This window comes from Zonotrichia albicollis, chromosome 3 (assembly GCF_047830755.1).
Source record: "Zonotrichia albicollis isolate bZonAlb1 chromosome 3, bZonAlb1.hap1, whole genome shotgun sequence".
Taxonomy (NCBI): domain Eukaryota; kingdom Metazoa; phylum Chordata; class Aves; order Passeriformes; family Passerellidae; genus Zonotrichia; species Zonotrichia albicollis.
The window spans coordinates 62,736,563-62,754,454 of NC_133821.1; the positions used below are offsets into that span (position 1 = coordinate 62,736,563).

General features: G+C 36.0%; 1 long non-coding RNA gene across 1 annotated transcript; it reads left to right on the forward strand.

The window, feature by feature from the left end:
• Positions 1-253: 253 nt before the first annotated feature.
• Positions 254-5,242, forward strand: LOC113459679 (uncharacterized). The gene is made up of 3 exons (XR_003381165.2): positions 254-453; positions 1,404-1,548; positions 4,298-5,242. It is a non-coding gene; the product is annotated as an uncharacterized LOC113459679 (long non-coding RNA).
• The last annotated feature ends 12,650 nt before the right edge of the window (positions 5,243-17,892 follow it).

Genomic DNA, 17,892 nt, shown 5'->3' on the forward strand with positions numbered 1-17,892 from the left:
TGCTCATGGTATTTACACAAATCCTCACAGACTGCAAAGTTCAAGTAGTCTACACCCAACTCCTGGTTTCAAAGGCTGCTGAAATTTAGGATAATCTGCCTCAGTCCCACACCTCCACTCCTTGCTCACAACAGCACCTTCTTATTTCAAACAGCAAAACAGAGAAAAAAGTGTTTATAACTTCTTTCAGTAGATATTGCTGCTAGTTAGGGACATGGCTGCTTGCCTTGGGGTTTTTTGTACAATGGAGTAAAACTGAATTTGCTTTCTATCTGCAACAAAAACAAAGTAACCTCCATAGAGGCGTGGTTCTCCTTCCCGCTGTGCATTGGACAAGTGGATACACAGGGCCTCCTACTCCTGCCTTCTCTCCTTTCTCTGGTACTCCTGGAGAAGAGTGGTCTGCAGCTCAAATCAAAGCTGCAGCTGCAGCCTGACTTGGGAAGATTTCCTGTAAGTACAGAAAAATACTACTAGGAGCTAAAACTTGAGTAGAAAAGTAAGGTAACTGAGCATATGATGGGCCGATGCGAAGTTAGAATTTTTCAAGGGAACAGACTTTCAGTTTTGCAAATTATAAGCTGATATAAAAGCATCAGCTCCTTTCAATTTATATAGGTATCAGTAATGATCGAAGTTGTTGGGGATTTTACACTCAAATTTGCCAAATTGTTCATAATTACACTCCTTTTAACTTCTCTGTCATTGCAATATTTCATTACCAGTTGAATTTAGGCAAGGCTAAGTGAACCACTGCAGAAAACTGAATAATTGTTTCTAAGCTTTTTGAGCTCACATAAAACCAGGTTGAAATTCTGAATATTAATTCTCATTCTGAAAGTTGAGGGGGTTTTTTTTAATTAGTAAAGTGGCAGAAAAATCTCCCATATTGAGTTTTTTTTTCTCTAGCTTTTTGTTGTTCAATCAAAATTAAATGCACAATACTTATTGAAGTTGAAGCTTATTATGTTATTTTATGGTAAATAGTTTCTTGTGTAGCAGAAAAATATTATACATGTACCACATTTTAATATATTTGCACTGCTTTTACTACTAATAAAAATTATATTCAAACATTTCTAATTGCAGTGTACTAAAAGAAATGTAATCTGCCCTTTTCTTCTCCACTGTACCTATTTAAAAACGGAAATTTTGACTTCAAACTCTTTTCTGTAACCCAATATGAGTATGTAGGGAATTAATTAATGAAAGCACCATTTTCATTTTATGCATGAAAATAATCTATCATTTGCCTTTGTGCTCCACATCAATTCAAAGAGTCCTAGTTTTCTTTTTGATATTATGAAGCATGAATGTTATCACAATGATTTTTAGTACTATTCATTACTGGGTTTAGATCTTGCTATCCTTATTTACATCCTACCTTTTCTACAATTTTTTAGACTATGTGATTATACATCCATGGAGAAAGAGACATGAGTTGAGAAGAAAAAGATCATTCCTTCAGCAATCTACTTGCACGCAACCCCTGCAGCTGCTGTTGGAAACAGACATTTATTCCATGAAAATGTGGACTTTTCAATCATGGTACTACTCTAAAAACAGGCTTGCTTGTCTGCTCTGCAGATCTTAAGTTTAGAGGCCTCTTTAATTTTAAAAGCAGAAGAGATTTTGACCAAAACCTCTCAGTAAGGAAGGTTAATATTTTGAGTGGAAAATGAGATGAAACACTTTTGTTTTATTGCTGGTAAAATGAGCTCACATAACTCTCTTCTTGGCAATGCCTGTAAAAGGAAGGATACTGAATTGTCAGTGAGTTGTGACTTGTTCTGTGGCTTTGTAAACAACAGAGATTAGAAACTTATGAATACAGTACTAAGGAAAAACAGAAATCCAAATTGTAGTCAGGCACTTAAATTGCCATAAGTTTTGTGGGTGGTCCTTTACAGACTTAAGGTTTTTTTGGTATATACCAACATATATCTTTGCCTGTCTTTTTTTATGTATGTTTATACATATGTAAACATACAGATGAGCATGCATACATCTGCAGAAATCAGTGAGCTGACCTAAAAAATGGTATAAATAATAACAGCACTTTGTTAGACACGGACTACTGAAACTTTTATAGTCCCATGTTGACCACACAATTGAAGAATGTTGAGACACTGCATGAGAACTTACGAAATGTTATTTATTATCACCACAACACAAGTTCATTTATGACATTACAATGCACTGAGGGTTGCTAAATAGTTGGTGGGCATTTTCAAGAAAAAAATGAATGAGTAGAAAATACTGACTAAATGAAGTTGCACTTTGATTTCAAATCTCGGTTTACACTTAGGATATACTTTAATAGTCTAAACTTGTCATGCAGCCATGGAAGTGCTAAAAGCTTTCAAAAATAAACATATCCAGATGACGGAAGCCACTTTATCCTCAGGGTAATGGATCTCTGTATTAAATACAGTAACATATGTATAGTAAAACATATGGAATATGATATTTGCAAAATCATTTACACAGCACTGTGTACAGGTGTGCAAGGAAGATATAAATACCTCAGTCATGATAGATAAACTGTTACAGAATCAGGGCTGCAGTTATTGCCTGTGCTGTGGGTCTGTAACTGTAAACACACTGGGGAAGGAGGATATTCACATCAGAACTAATTGTAATCTTGCCAAAATTGTTCTTTGGGAATTCAGATTTAATTGCTTTCTTGAACTCTTGTATAAGGAGTTGTTCTCACCTTGTTCCCTGTGTATTGCTGCTGTTAATTATTAATGGGAGTCCTGCACCCAGAGTGTGGGGACAGTGTCAGTTCACCTGACTTTGGGCATCCTTTGCTCCTACTGCAAGCACCATTTATTTGGATACAGATTCTTGACTTCTTGCTGGATATGTGCTCACTACTTATCCACCCAAAGTCCTCCAAAAAGAATTCTGAGAGATTATAATTGTTCACTCTTTGCATTGCTATGACCTCACCATCTTTATGTTTGAACTGCTGTTCTCCCGTGTAAAGTGGCTACATAAAAATAGCACTGCCTAACTCAGCTGTGCTCCCTCTAGGTATTTGGAGTTGCTGACCAATATAAAGGTATTTTTAGTGTTAGTCCTTTTAGCTCTGCAGAATGAGCACAGGTATGTCTGTGATCTGAGAGAATGTATCTATTCCATAGATGCACTGAAAATGTTGCAGATGTTTTTCAATTAAGTAATTTCCATCCCAACTAAAGCAAAAATAAAAGTCTTTGGTCAAGAATGTATGATGGAACTAAAGGCCAATGTAATATACTGTACCAGTGTTAAAATTGCACTTAGCATCTCTCTCCCCACTGTATGATTGCTTACAGCTTGATGACTCAAATAATTTTTTATTACTTTTGGGTTTATTATTGGGAATATTATTCTTTGGGGTGAGATCTTTGTTTCTACTGTCTGCAAATCAAAAGACCCACAAAGGAACCTTCCAAATCTGCCAGTAATCCTGGCTGAATTACAAATGAGGGCCTTTGTCAGTCTTTTGGGCACCCTCTATTTGGAAAGCATTCCCCTCTGAGCAGCTGGACACTCTCCATTTGGCATATCCATTTTGCAGTAAAAATTGTACTTTAGGATATTTGGTTATGCCATCAAAGAAAATTCTATCTTTATTTCTCTGAAGAATCTGACCCAAAGATGCTACACTTTGATACAGTCATCATCATGTCACTCAGATAACATTTAATAATGTCTGGAGAGAAGCAACCTGCTAAGAGAAGTAAATTGCAATGATCTGACTTGCTCAAATGAAAGGAAGCTTCAGAAGTAGTTTGATGGTTAATTCGAAGTTTTCAGTTGCAAAATCCACATTTGTTCAGATCATCTTAACTCGCTGACCTTGCCAGTACTATAAGGGTATGTTTTTCTGTGAGCTATTTTTGAATAACCACTCTAGTGAATTGAGGACATGATTTTTAATAGCGGACTTACTGCTATACTTGTCATTTCTCTTTTTTTCAAAGGAGTCTTTTAAAAAAAACCAGCCAGATATTGTGGAAAATAGTAAATGTAAGATCCAGAACACTCTGTTTTTCTGTCCTTGCTTTGAGAGTAAACAGAATACATTTCAATTTTTTCTCATGTACTGGATCTCTATGGTCATGGAGGCTGCAGGAATATCAAATTATCAAATATGGTGGAAGAGTGTGAACAAGCTCAGTTAACAATTTTCTGTACATTTGAGACTCCATTTTCTCTACAATATCTACAGCATAATTAAAACAAAGGCTTTTTTTTTTGTTTGTTTGTTTGGAAAATAATGAAAAAAATATTTTCTTCCCCATAGGTCTGGATGAGGATCTATGTCTTCTGAATTGTGGGTGAATGGTTCACAGAACTACCTCCCAAGGCATATACTGGAAACCTTGTTGCACTGGAAGCCTTAAAAGTGCCTATATATTTCTAGGCATGTGCAGGACCTGTGCCAAGAAAATCTATTGCAAAGGCAATGATTAGACACATATTTACAGATTGGTGTGAATTTTTCATTAATACCTTAGCACTTCCGTCAGATGTTTTATAGGATCCTCTCTGGAAATTCTTACTACTCAAGAACAGTGTGTACCTTGAGATTTAAAGAGGAAGTGCACAAAAAGTCATATGTTTGACATTGCCTTGCACCCTGATATTGCTGAAAATAACTCAAGTTTTGACAATCACAGCTGATAATACAGTAGAGCAGAAAAAAATTATATGTGGTATAAAAAGAAAGAAAACTAGAGGTGCTAGAATAAATAGAATCAAGCTTTGAGATAAGATGAAGAGTGAAAAAAATGTGAAAGAGATAAATTTAGAAACCTGACAGGCCATCAACACAAGAGTATGGGAAGGAAGAGTGAAAAATGACATTTCGAAGATAATACCTGAACAGCCATAATAAAATGTACAAATGGGCATTCTTCCCATACAGTCTTCTCCTTCCGTATATTTTAGCTCTATATGTCAAGACCATGCAATTATTGCAGTTAAAACTCCCCCCCAAAAAAACAAAGAAAGGCTAGTTAAACTAAAGCCTATTCAAGAATATGATATATTGCTCTCAAATGGAGAATTACACTGTGTAGCAATTTCATCTGAGTGAGTGAGAGTCAAAAAGGAAAAAATGAAATGAGAAAGAAATGAAGCTAAGTAATTGGAGGAAAAAGAGATGTCATGAATTGGAAATGAGTTTTGCTTTGAGGTGCTGACTCAGATGCATAGCTCTCTATAAAAGCTACAGTGAGAATAAAAATAGAGCAGAATTTTAGTTATGAATAATAATAAAAGAGACTTTTATTTGCTTCATATGCTTCAGAAATATCCAATTCTTCTGCTTATGAATAAGAAAATAGAAAAGCTGTGCTATCCTTCTTTCAGATTTTGAGCTTAGCCTCAAATCTAAAACCTGTAAATAGAAAATAAAACATATAATACCAAACGTGCTTATTTCATCTTTATTTACAACCATTCAGATGGACGACAAAAGAAAGGAAATTTAGGTGGGAAAAGGGAGATCACCTATATGCATTTTTTACAGAGATGATCAAATAGATAAGTACCAGACCTTGTCTTCAGGCTTCATTTAATAAATTTCTCAAAGAAGCAGTTCACATGGATGGTAAAGAAAATAATAAAATGTAATGTTAAGGGAAACAGTTGGGCATGAATACTTAATACCTTTTGCTATGGTCTTCACCATATCAGGATTTTCAATATTGCTTTTAAATCTGAACTACATTTTCAGACTTTTGGTTCTTTGTTTCTCTTTTTCAAATCTTCTCTTCTGAATGTTCATTATTATTCTTTCACTGTGTGATATTGTGTCTCCAGGTTTTTTTTCCATTATTGTTCAAAATTCTTTTCAGCATTTTTCATCTACCATGTTATATCTCTGCCACTTTTACACTCCTAATCACAGGATGGATTGCCCAAAGGATGTCAGGACAGATTCACCTGCACACAGTTGTATTAGCAGGGCTCACAGCTGATGGCACATGTAGATTGTTAATGCAGAAAGTTTTAAAAGCAGGGCATGGAGCTAGAGATGGAAGGAGTGAGGGGAAAAGAAGTAAGAAGTGGAGGGAGGGGTGGAGGGAGGGGTGGAGGAAGGAAGGAAGGAAGGAAGGAAGGAAGGAAGGAAGGAAGGAAGGAAGGAAGGAAGGAAGTGTCGGAAGGAAGGAAGGAAGTGTCGGAAGGAAGGAAGGAAGGAAGTGTCGGAAGGAAGGAAGGAAGGAAGGAAGGAAGGAAGGAAGGAAGGAAGGAAGGAAGGAAGGAAGGAAGGAAGGAAGACTGGCTTTCTAGTATCCAATCAGAAAGAGCAGCAATGAGGTCCTGTGGCACAGGAGAGATGAGCAGTGTCATCTGAGGGTCCTCTTCTAACAAAGCAGGTGATGATGGCTAAGGAAGCTGGGTACCTAGGACCTGTGCAACAGTCCCCTGGCACTCTTGTAAAAATATCTAAGCCACTTCTTGTCAGAGACTTTGGTCTTAGAATTGCTCAGCCAGAGCGAATTGCTTCAAAAGACGTAATTATTCTTTCCTGTGGTTACCAGGAAGTCGTGACTTCCAGAGCCAGCAAAACTCTGTAGCAATCCTACTGATGAAGAGCACTAATGTCTGGTGGAGTGGAATATCTTCCAGGCATTGTTGTCTTTCCTTATTTTCTGATGCTTTTAGTTTCAAAGTTGCATTTTTTTCCCCATCAGCTCCCATTGCATGTTTTTCTTGTCACAGAGATTACAGAATGAGGTCCACTGTAGCAACACATCCCTCCTGCACTAGGTGCAGCATGTGCACAAATGCAGACAATTTCCTTGACTTGCATAGAATTATAATATATTATAATTATAATTTGACATTAGTCAAACTGTCAAAAAGTACACATCTTGGGAGTTTACTTAAAACTGTGTTCTTCAAACACTGCTTCAGACCTTCTTTACAGATAATTTCAGAATAATCTTTTCCTTTGAAACAGTCAGTGTTGGATGTGATTATGAGGACTTATTCTACATGACAATTATTTAAAATATCATATAAGAGGGTTGAGGAGGGCGTGAGGAGGGATAAAAAAAGAAAAAAGAAAAGTAGAGTGCTAATTGTTTAGACTGAGAAACATTTTAGCGTTATCAAGTACTTTCATGCTATCTAATAAGTGGAAATAACTTCTTCTTTGGCTGATGTCTTTTCAGTATATATGTTTTATTAAAGATATTCAGTATACCTGGATATTACAATGTCAACAAACCAGTCCCTCAGTGAGAAATACAGCTCAGAGACAAATTTTTATTGTCCCAAATAAGAGTGACAGAGCATTCTGGAATGTGAAGACAGCTTATAAGCATTTCTCATAAAATCTAGTAACACAAAGCTTCCTTTCCCCAAAAAATGAGGTGCTGGAACCCTTCAAAGTCGCAGTTCTATTTCTGGCTGACTCAGAGCAGGGATTTGAATTAATTTTTCTTGCCCAGAAGAACACCTGAAAAAGCAGGCCATGAAGTAATTTTTATGCTATCCTCTTGTCCCATGAATATTTAAATAGGTTGTGCAGAATATCATGGCTCTCTCAGAAAAGACTGAGGGAGAGCTACCTCTACCAAAATATTTGAGACTGCTTTATGTGCTGTGAATTGTTAGATCCCTACATCAAGAAAGGTCTTGACCTTGTGCATTTCATAATTTTATATGGATCCCTGAGCACCAGGTTATTAGACAAAATGAAAAATTAGGTTACATTTTTCTTATCTAAAATGTTGATTCTTTTACCTTCTATTTTGAATAAGCCAAAATAAAATATTCTGTTTCAGACTGAAAAAAATATTTTGCATGAACCCCAAGGGACTAGGTTTTCTTTTCAACAAAAAGGAAAAGGTATTATACACACCAGAATGAAAAAAATGACCCAAAATGAAATATTTATATTTCAATCCAGCTTTCAGATAAAAGCATACATTTCTTGAATGGCTCTAATACCTAGGTCTGATTTAAAGAGCTGCTGAATATCTCCTCTCTAATTGACTTTAACCCAGGTGCCTCGCTGAAAGCTGAAACATTCTGTAGCTCTGAGAGTCACCTCTGGAACATTGAAAAGCTGGAGGCACAAATGTCAGCAAGTTTAAGTAAACAAAGAGTTATGCTGATTTATAATAAAAGAGGCTCAGCATAGTGCTTGGTGCCAGGCTCAAGAAAGTATTCCAAGGTTTTGTAACTTCTTGTTTTAATTTTATACATGAAATGAAGAAGATTAATAATTCCCAAGTGAATCCATGGCTGGTACCATAGAGTAAAAGTAAAAAAGAAAAAGACACTGTGACTTTTGCATTTCTAAGATAATGACTCAGTATTAATTCCACAGGCATCTGAGATAGATGCTTTGTACAGAAAAAAATGTGCTATAGCTATAACAGAGGAACTTGAATGTTAAAATAAATAACTGTAAGATAAATTGTACCTTCAGTTATACCAAAGTCAAAGTTTGATCCTATTGCTTTTATTCTATAATCACACAGAAACAGAAAATAAATTATTGTGAGGGTGTCAGTGAAGTTTATTGCATATTGCTATGTCTGCTTAGGGGAGCAAAAGTATCTACCCAAGCATAATCTACTGGACACCCTAAATTCACAGCATTGTATAGATGCCACTGAAGAATATGTTAAAAATCAGTAACAAATTGTGGATAAATTAATGTAATGGGAAAATTAATAGCACTGACACAGGAGGAGATGGAAAAGATGATAAGGGAGCAGGCATAACTGCTGGGCATGATTTTAAAATTTAGTCTGTATGAAGCAGATCTTTCAGCTTTTATGCAGGCTTATATACTTTACTGATAAGACATGCACATCTCTCCATGTGATACTTTGGTTACCCATTGTATACAGTTATCTACTTACATTTAAATATGAAGAGGAGACTGAAGAGAGGATAATGCTTAGGATCTAGTCCTGAAAGTACTAATCTGTTTATCTAGTGAAATTTGCTCATCTGTGGAGAGCACTGGGAGGTGCAGATACTGCTGAGAAGGATTTTGGGATTCAGGAACACAAGAGAATTGATGCTGATGAAGAAGACAGTTTGAATTCCTGGCTGCTGCATAAAAGCAAAGAACAACTGCTTAAATGTCCCAGGTTAAAGCCTTGTTTTATAAACTGTGTTGGACAAATATGAGACAGACTCTGCATGTGACATGATGTTAGCATTTCCAGAAAAAAAAGTCTGAATAATTGAATCTAAAAGATCAGAAGTACTTTAAAGCACTCATAACTTTGTGGATGACTTTGAAATGCAATCTGTTAGGACATAAAGTTGCATAAATAATTCTAATCAAATAGAGCTTGTGTATCTCTTCCTTGATTTTTCTTAATTAACAAAGGAAAACTGAATGTGGATTAAAAAAAAAAAAAACAAACAGACTGTCTCAGCTCTTTCCTTTATCCTAAAAAGGCAATCAAGATAGATGGAGAAAGTGAAGATGCCCTCAGCTTCTTTTCTTTCCCAATAATATTTCCTTCTTTGTACCTTATTTGGTTCCAAAAGTTTGAATATGGATTTTTTTTTCTGCCGTCCTGTGCTATAGTATTGATTCTTTCTGCCCTGCTACCTATCTTATTATTATTATTTCTATTTTTTCCCTTCCTCTTACCTTTTTTACTCCAAAGATATTTGTTGACATTGCTGAATACAAGAGCTATGTGGTTGCTAGCTGCTGTTTTCAATAGTGGCACCAGATAATTTTGTGAGAATCTCTCTCTGGCAGTGTAGCATTACAGATGAGAGGTATTACCTGAGGCACTACTGGTCCTCAGACTCACTTGCTGTGAAACATGCTAAGAAAACATGGCCTGAATCCTGAGACAATCATATGATATTTTGGGTGAAGAGGCCACTGGGAAGACTACATAGCTCCACTCTATTACTTCTAAGCTAGGAACAAAATACTTAGTTCCTGTCAGATCTCCCCTGAGGTGCTCATTACCAGGCAAAGGAAAGGATGAAAATGATGTGCAGTTATTCTAAGAAAATAAAATATGTTCTTGATTGCAAAATATTAGACCTAGTTTGAAAAAGACCCCAAGCTAATCTTAAAATAAACCCCACAATCTTGGATAGCATTCCTGTGGGTGAATGTCTTATAAGCTGTGTCTCCTCATCTTTTTCAAGTGTAGGTAACCGTTAGTGGGTTAATTTAAATTCTATTTCTTTGTCAATAATTAATATATTTCCCTTATCTCTTATGCCTTCTGTTCCCCACATATGTACAACTGAAGCATCATTTTACCTGGGGAGTCTTCTAACAGTTCATCTGCTTTTATTAAAGCTTCACCCTCTTGGGGTTTTCTTTCTTCTGGACCAAGGTGCAAATGGAATATCTCCTGGTTTCCCTCATGTCTCTTATCACACCTTTTATTGCCATCTGTCTCTCTCTGCCTCTCTCCCTCTTATTTTAGGAACTTCATTTTAGTTTTTCGTCCAAGACTGCTTGTCATAATTCTTCCTTTCTCCCTTCTCTTCAAGCAGATGGATTACAGGAAGGAAGGAAGGACAGAAATAAATCAAATCAAATCAATCTCTGGACTTTACAATCCTCTGACTGTTTTACTTATCACATTTTTTTTTCTAGATCCATATTGCTTAATACCACAATATTTTCAAGACTCTGTAAGAAGGAATCAATACCCTCTTCTTTAGGAGTTTTCATTTTACAGGTATGTTTCCATATTGTAGAAATTCTTCATTTCTGTGTACTTCTCAAGGCTAACTCTAAAACTGTAGAACCTGGAAAGGTCTTTCAAAAATTTGAAAAGACTTGGAAATCAATTTTTTTTATCTGTTTTTAGAGCCCAGATACATCTTGATTATATATAAGAATGCTAGACCAAGTTGTGTAACACCCTGATTTTTTTTTTCCTTTTTCTTTTCAACTCCCCATGTAATTTCTTCTGCAACCCTGGTTTATTCAACGTACAGAGAATTACAACATCCTCAGCTGGGGGTTGCTGAGAATGTTTAGGCATAACCAGAGAAACCACATTCAATTTATTCATAACAAAGATGATACTTACTACTTTGTGTGCTTTTTCTAGAATTCCTAACCTTATTTACACTTTTGGACATCTATGTAAAATGGTTGTTTTAGTCCAATGGTTTTCTCTCATTCCCACTAGCCTTTCCCCTTCTCTTTCAGGGTATCTAAAATAACCTACTTTCTGCACTGTTTTGTAGGACATAACTTGTCAGCTGCCAACCAGGAATAACACTACTTTTGAGTATGTTGCTATTGCAGTATTGTTTATTTTTGGATTTATGGATATTTCTTCACTGAAAACTTCAAAAGGTCAGCTTTTTCTCAGTGAGAAATAGGGAAACTTTTGAAATCTCAGTTTGGAAAAGCTTTTCTTGCCCATTTCTATTTTTACATAAATTTCTTCCACTCTTAAGGTTTTGGGGTCAACTGATCTGAGATCAAAAGCTGAAATACCCACTGACACAGCTACCTCTTCTGCTAAACCTACGAGATGTGAATCTGAAATGAGTACATGAAGACCCAAATTAAGCTCTAGACTCTAAATATCAGAAAGCAAAAATTCCTGTTGACAAATCTGTATTATCCACTTGTCACCTTGTTTTCACCAGAGGTCAGGTGATTAATCATGTAAAATCCAGGAGCCCACCAAAGCATAAGGAAAAGCCCCAAATCATCATTATAGCGGCTGAAAAAATGATACTTGAACAGCTAAAACAAGAAAATTGAGGACAAAAGTGCATACATGTCAAAGCATTTGATATGAAAATAAATGTGTAACAAAATCATTATGTTTGTATGTAGATTACAAAGGCATAGAAAAAAATAAATTACCTCTAATTTCTGTAGAATGTATATATATAATAGCAAGAGGAAAATTCAAAGAAGCACTTAACAAGGACATTTTTCTTTAGGTTGGGAACTTTACCTATTTTACAGAAGTTCAGCAGTGAAGGTTAAAAATTTCAGACATCTTTATGTGGGAACCTGTGTTTCAGCTTAATCCATGTATGATTATGATTGTAACATTTTGTTATCATCTGAATATCTGAATAAGAGGAAAGCATATTGCCTACTTGAAGCATTTCCTCTAATATTTTGCCCTTGGAAGTCCCTGACTCCTCTAATTTCTGCTTAGGCTAACAAAAGCTAATATATCAAAGATGCTTATGATAGTGACTCATAGAGCAAACTGCTGCTCGTATTCATTACTTATTCTATCTCTAATAGCTATCTTCTGTTATAGTGAGTACTCTACCTGGGCATATGGGGACTGCTGACCAAGAAAAACAAATATAGTCATCCTTACAAAATGCACATCTGGACTGCTGAGGTATGAATTCACTGCAGAATTAATTTTCCCATCATTTCAGAGAAGAAAATCAGTCCTTTCACCTGAGGGTTAGGAAGGGAGGGTTAGATGGAAATTAGCAGTAGAAAAGTGGAACCTGTCTAGGTTCTGCATCAGTACTTCTCATTTGTACTCAAAGAACATGGAGAAGAGTGAATACCTTCACTCACTGTTCTTTACAGGTAAAGCTTGCCTTCAGCAGTTTCAGCCCCTTGAGACCCATGAAGAATCCCGTTACAAGGAAGATTTACCTTCAGTGGAGGAGGATCACATCAGGGAACACATAAACAAACTGAGCACGTGAGTCCACAGGACCTAACAGAATGCAGTCATGAGACCTGAGGGAGCTGGCCACTGTCATTGCAAGATTATATCAGCTATCTTTGAAAGGTCAGAAGAACTGCAGACTGGTCAACATCAGCTGAGACTAGCTCAGCTGGTCAGAGAGTGGTGCTGATAAAATCAAGGCTGTGGGTTCAGTCTCTATGTGGACCACTTGCTTCGGAGTTGGACTTGGTCCTTGTGGGTCCCTTCCAACTCAGAATATTTTCTCTGTGATCTTAGTCCCTGGGAAGGTTAGAGTGGAAATCTTCCTGGAAGCAATTTCCAAACTTATAAAAGTCAAAAAGGAAATTGGGATTAGTAAGCATGAATTTATTCAGTTATATGCTTAACTAGTCCAACAGCTTTCTATTATATAGTGACCAGCTCTATAGGCAAGAGCTGACACAAAGCTGACATTGTTTATCTTGACTTTATCAAGGCTTTCAGCATTGTCTCCCATAACATTCTTAAAAACAAAACTATGAAGTACAGACTAGAAAAATGGACAGAGATGGACTGAATCAGACAGGAAAAGCAAAGCCAGATACCAAAGTACGTAAGACAGCAATCCAGACCTTGAGACAAAGAAACTATTACTAAACTGTCAGACTCAAAGGTTTTCAATCAACAGAACAAATTCCAGCTGGAGAACACTCACTAGAGGTGTAGCCCAGGGGTTTGTAGTGCAGAACTTCTGTCTAAATGGACGCTAAGCTGACCAAGAGACACCAGTGTACTCTTGCATCAAAATTCAACAGCCTCTGGCTTCATTAAGAGAAATCTTTCCAGCAGGATGAAGGAAAAGATCATTCCTCTCCACTTAGCCCTGGTGAGATATATCTGGAGAATTAGGCCAAGTTTTGAGTTCCCAGGGAAAATCATGTTATGAGTCCAGCAAAGGGTCACAAAAATTTAGATAATGGATCTTCTGTCACAAAATGAAACAGAGAGCTGGCGCTGTTCAGCATGAAGTTGAAAAGACTCAGAGGGATTATGTCAATGTGTAAAAATACCTGACCAGAGGAGGTAAGGAAGACAGAGCCAGATGATTAGTGATGACCAGTGCCAAGAAGAGTCAATAGCCACTAATGGAAATAAAGTTACTTCCCTTTAAACATTAAAAAAATATATTCTGTAAATCAAATTAGAATATGTTTACTGAAAACAAGGTTAAATTCAGGTTTCCCAGAGAGATTTTAAAGTCTGCATCCTTAGGGATATTAAAACCTCAACTAAACATGATCCTGGTGAACATTTGAGAAGGGGATTGGCCTAGATAATCTTCAGAGTTTCCTTCCTATCACAGCTGTTTTGTGATACAACAACATCAATCTTAATAAACAGGACCCTGACTCTTGTTAGTTCTTGTATGGGCACATACATACACACACATGAGCTTTGATCCCAGCTGGAAAAAGCAGTTAAAATCTAAATTTTGTTCAGTCTTAATTTTAAAAAGGTTATTTTCTCAGGAGATGCTGAGAATGCAGTACAAATAGTTTCCAGTTGCTGGGTTTAGATTAGCAAAATTGTGCAGGAATTCCACAGGAAAAAAAAATGCAGCAGATAGTGGTCTGTGGTGTCCTTTCTGCTTCCTAATTTGGTGTTAGACACTGCCTTAGAACTTTATCACATGTTAAGAGAACTTTATCTTCCCTCTTCTTTAAGCCAACAATACCACCTTTCAGAACTGTTGGAGCTGAAGACTATCTTCTTTTTCTCTATTGTCCTTCACCATTTCCCAGGGCTTGGAAACCTTTACATAACAAACTTCCAACTACATAGAAAGGCTTTTACCACTCATTTATGTGCCACGCATATTTCTCCCTGCCTTTTTTTTCTTTTGCTTTCCCTGAGTATTTATATTTCCTATATATATAAGCATAATATATAATCCAGTCTGTTTCCCCTTTCCTTTCCTTCATACACACATACAAAGTCTTCCTTTTCCTGTTTTGGAAAGCCAAAAGTAATGTATTCTTCTGAACAGCTGGGAACTTTCATGCTACATGCAAATCAGTTTAAAAAGTAAAAAACCTCGGGAAAATGTGGCAAAAACCTACAATAGCTCAAATTGTAGTTCCGATACAAATCTCTCACTGTTCAGAAAATTGTGTTCATTGTCTTTTATTTTTAGAAAATTCATTACAAGAACTTAAAAAGGAGATGTATTCTTCTGCATTGTAGCATATTCAGAAATTCCATTTTTATCTAGTAACTCTATTCATTTGGGAACATGCAGTGAACCAGCAGGACAAGGCTCATTTCAGAAACATGGCAAAGTAGGACAGTGTCCTACCAATGACAAAGAAAAAATTAAAAATAAATAAATTTAAAGAGACATACTTCCAGTTTTCTATTGACTTGTGTTCTTGTTTTTATAATTCTGTAAAATATATAATTTTTAAATGAGCCCTGTCTAGCAAAATGAAATTGAACATACAAATATTGCATTTTAATTTAATAAAGTTTGTTTCTCATGTGGAAATACGCTTAAAGTACGGACTTTCTCCTTGCTGAAAAACAAACAATAGGAAATAAATATTAAATATACATCAGTTTGGAATTATGGATTTAAATTAATTCTTGTTATAGTACTGAAAAATATTGCAATTTCCCTGAGTTAATGCCAGTGTAATTTGAGTATGGATTACAATAATGACAGGTCAAAAAACTGAGGCTGATCTGTCAGAGAGTCATTGCTATTAAATAAAGATTTTACTGGGCCCCATTAATTACTCTCAAAATTATTTTTTCCAAAAAATCCAGACACTAGAGAATGCTAAGCTGCTAAGCTTCCTTTTTCTTTTTTTTTTTTTTTTTTCCTGCAAAAAGAGAGGTTTACCTCCTTCACTTTTTTCTCAAAAAGTAGCATAAGAATTCTGAAGGGGAAATCAAGATAATCTGGTCTAAGTGTTCACAGTCCAAACATATACCCAGGAGTGCAAATTACTTGGTGAGCTTTTTCTAGTTATTAATATTTGACAAAGTGACACTGCTCATAAGCAAAGCTCTAGAGAGATTTTAAAAAAACAGCACCTATTTTGGTCACTGCCACAGCAGCCAGTTAAAAGTGGTGGCAAGAATGAAGAATTGAACATCAGACTTTTGAAATAAAGTTAGTACCTGTTTAAAGAAATGTCTGTTTTAATGTTTGATAAAGAAACACATATATCAATGTCATTAGGTTTCTGCAGGGGAGATTCTGCAGGTGTATAGCAATGAAGCAACCAGATTCTTCCATCTTATTTAACTTGTAATGTGATCAGCTGTAGCTTGTTCAGGACTATAACTTTCCAAAAATCTGAAACCTTACCTGGTGATCCAGCCAAAATAACAGAGCAGAGAAGAACTGGGACACTGGTAGAAACTTATTTATTAAAATTGAAATAACTATTCCAAAAAGTCAATCATTAGAACTTTTAATGAGTGCTGTGTTTTATACTGTACAAATCGTGTAATATTCACTGGGCAGACTTAATCTGTGAGCTTTGCATCAAAATGATAGAGTATTTGGGTTACAAAATTTAAGAATTGGACTACTTTTTTTTTGTCAGCATACACAGAAGCTTCTGATTTGCATTATCTTTCTGCAAAGAGTTTTTACTGAGGTTTGTTTTTATTAATAGGCTAAATTTAATGATATTTAGTTTTACTGGATGATTTGAATGTATTTTCAAGAATTATACCTGCAGTGGTAACTTTTTATTTAACTTTATGGTTTTACAATCACGTTTTCTGTAACCTCTGTGTGTCTGAAATTCTTTTTATTACATATACCACTCATTTCTCTGTAAGACTGGCAATCTGACTTTCACAGATGCCAAATACAGGTACAGGCTCTAACTCCATCAGTGTTATTCTCACGCAGATAGACTTGACATTGACCTCATCAGCAAAGATATCAACACATCACACCTGCAGGGTCACACATCTCATGCATTTAGGTAGTTGTCCTGACTTAACACTGCTGATCTCCAACTTATGATTTTTTGTTAGAGGTCAAGTTCTAAACTGAGACTTGTCATAGATTCACCTCCTCTGTGGACAGAGTACCATAACATGAGCACAAATTCAGGCAAGCACAAATGGCAGTGGGCTTTTTTAAACAAAATTCAAGGCAGTGGCAGAATTTTCATGACTTGCACTGCAGTTTAGGGATAGCCTAAATTATAAAAGGCCTGGTTTATGGAAATGCTATTTAATCACCTTACTATCTTATGTATTTTGGTAGCTGTGTTGTTTTTCTGGTGATTCCTGAGGTGGACACTCAGCTGGACTCACTCCATTCATGTTCAGCATTACACAAAACCAAATTAAGGACCTACCCACCTGCAGCTTTGGGGTGTGTAGCAGATCTCAAGCATCAGACCTCATTGATTAAGCAGAAAGAGAGGTGGTCCTTTAAATATAAGCTGCTGGTAAGTGACAAACTACATGCTTATACCTTATATAATAGCAACTGTAATTAGTAAGAAGTAGAAACATTATACAATTCAGCAAAACATTTTGGGTTGGAATATAATAATATTTTGGCAAGAATCCTCTTAAAATCAATGTAATTAAGTCCACCATAATTATTGCAGTGGTGTTGCCCAACCTCATGCCTAAGGACTTTTATAGTAGTAGTGCATGCTCAGTCACAGGGGAATTCATCTCACCTTGTTGGAAAATAAGTACTCAAGATATCACCCTTCATGGAGAGATGTTTAGAGAGGACAAGGCAAATCACCATTCATATGTACATTTACGTGAGAACAATTGTCCTTTGAGAAATTCAAGTTTCTCCCCAAGAAAAGAAAAATTTGCCAAAAAGATCCTCAGACAGCCAGCTTAGTTGCAGACTACCAACTTTATGTCTATACAAAGTAAAATGCATTCATCAATAGCTGTTTGTACCCTAAGAGCTTATAACCTCAGGGGGAATTTAAAAGCATTTAAAAGTAAGATTTGGGCTCCTGACTCCCACAAGTTTATAGCTTCTAGTCGTCATTATACTTTGTGAATACCTCCTAGGAGTCGTGTAATGAATCACATTGGTCATGTGCTGAATGATATTTCCTAGATCCAAATTTTTTGGTTTTAAATATTATTAAAATGTCACCTTTTGCATTGTTGTAGTCAATCTCAGAAGTAATGATGTTAATCATTAATTAGATTTTTTTACTTCATTAAAATTTGATACATTAATATTGGTGGTCTTTTT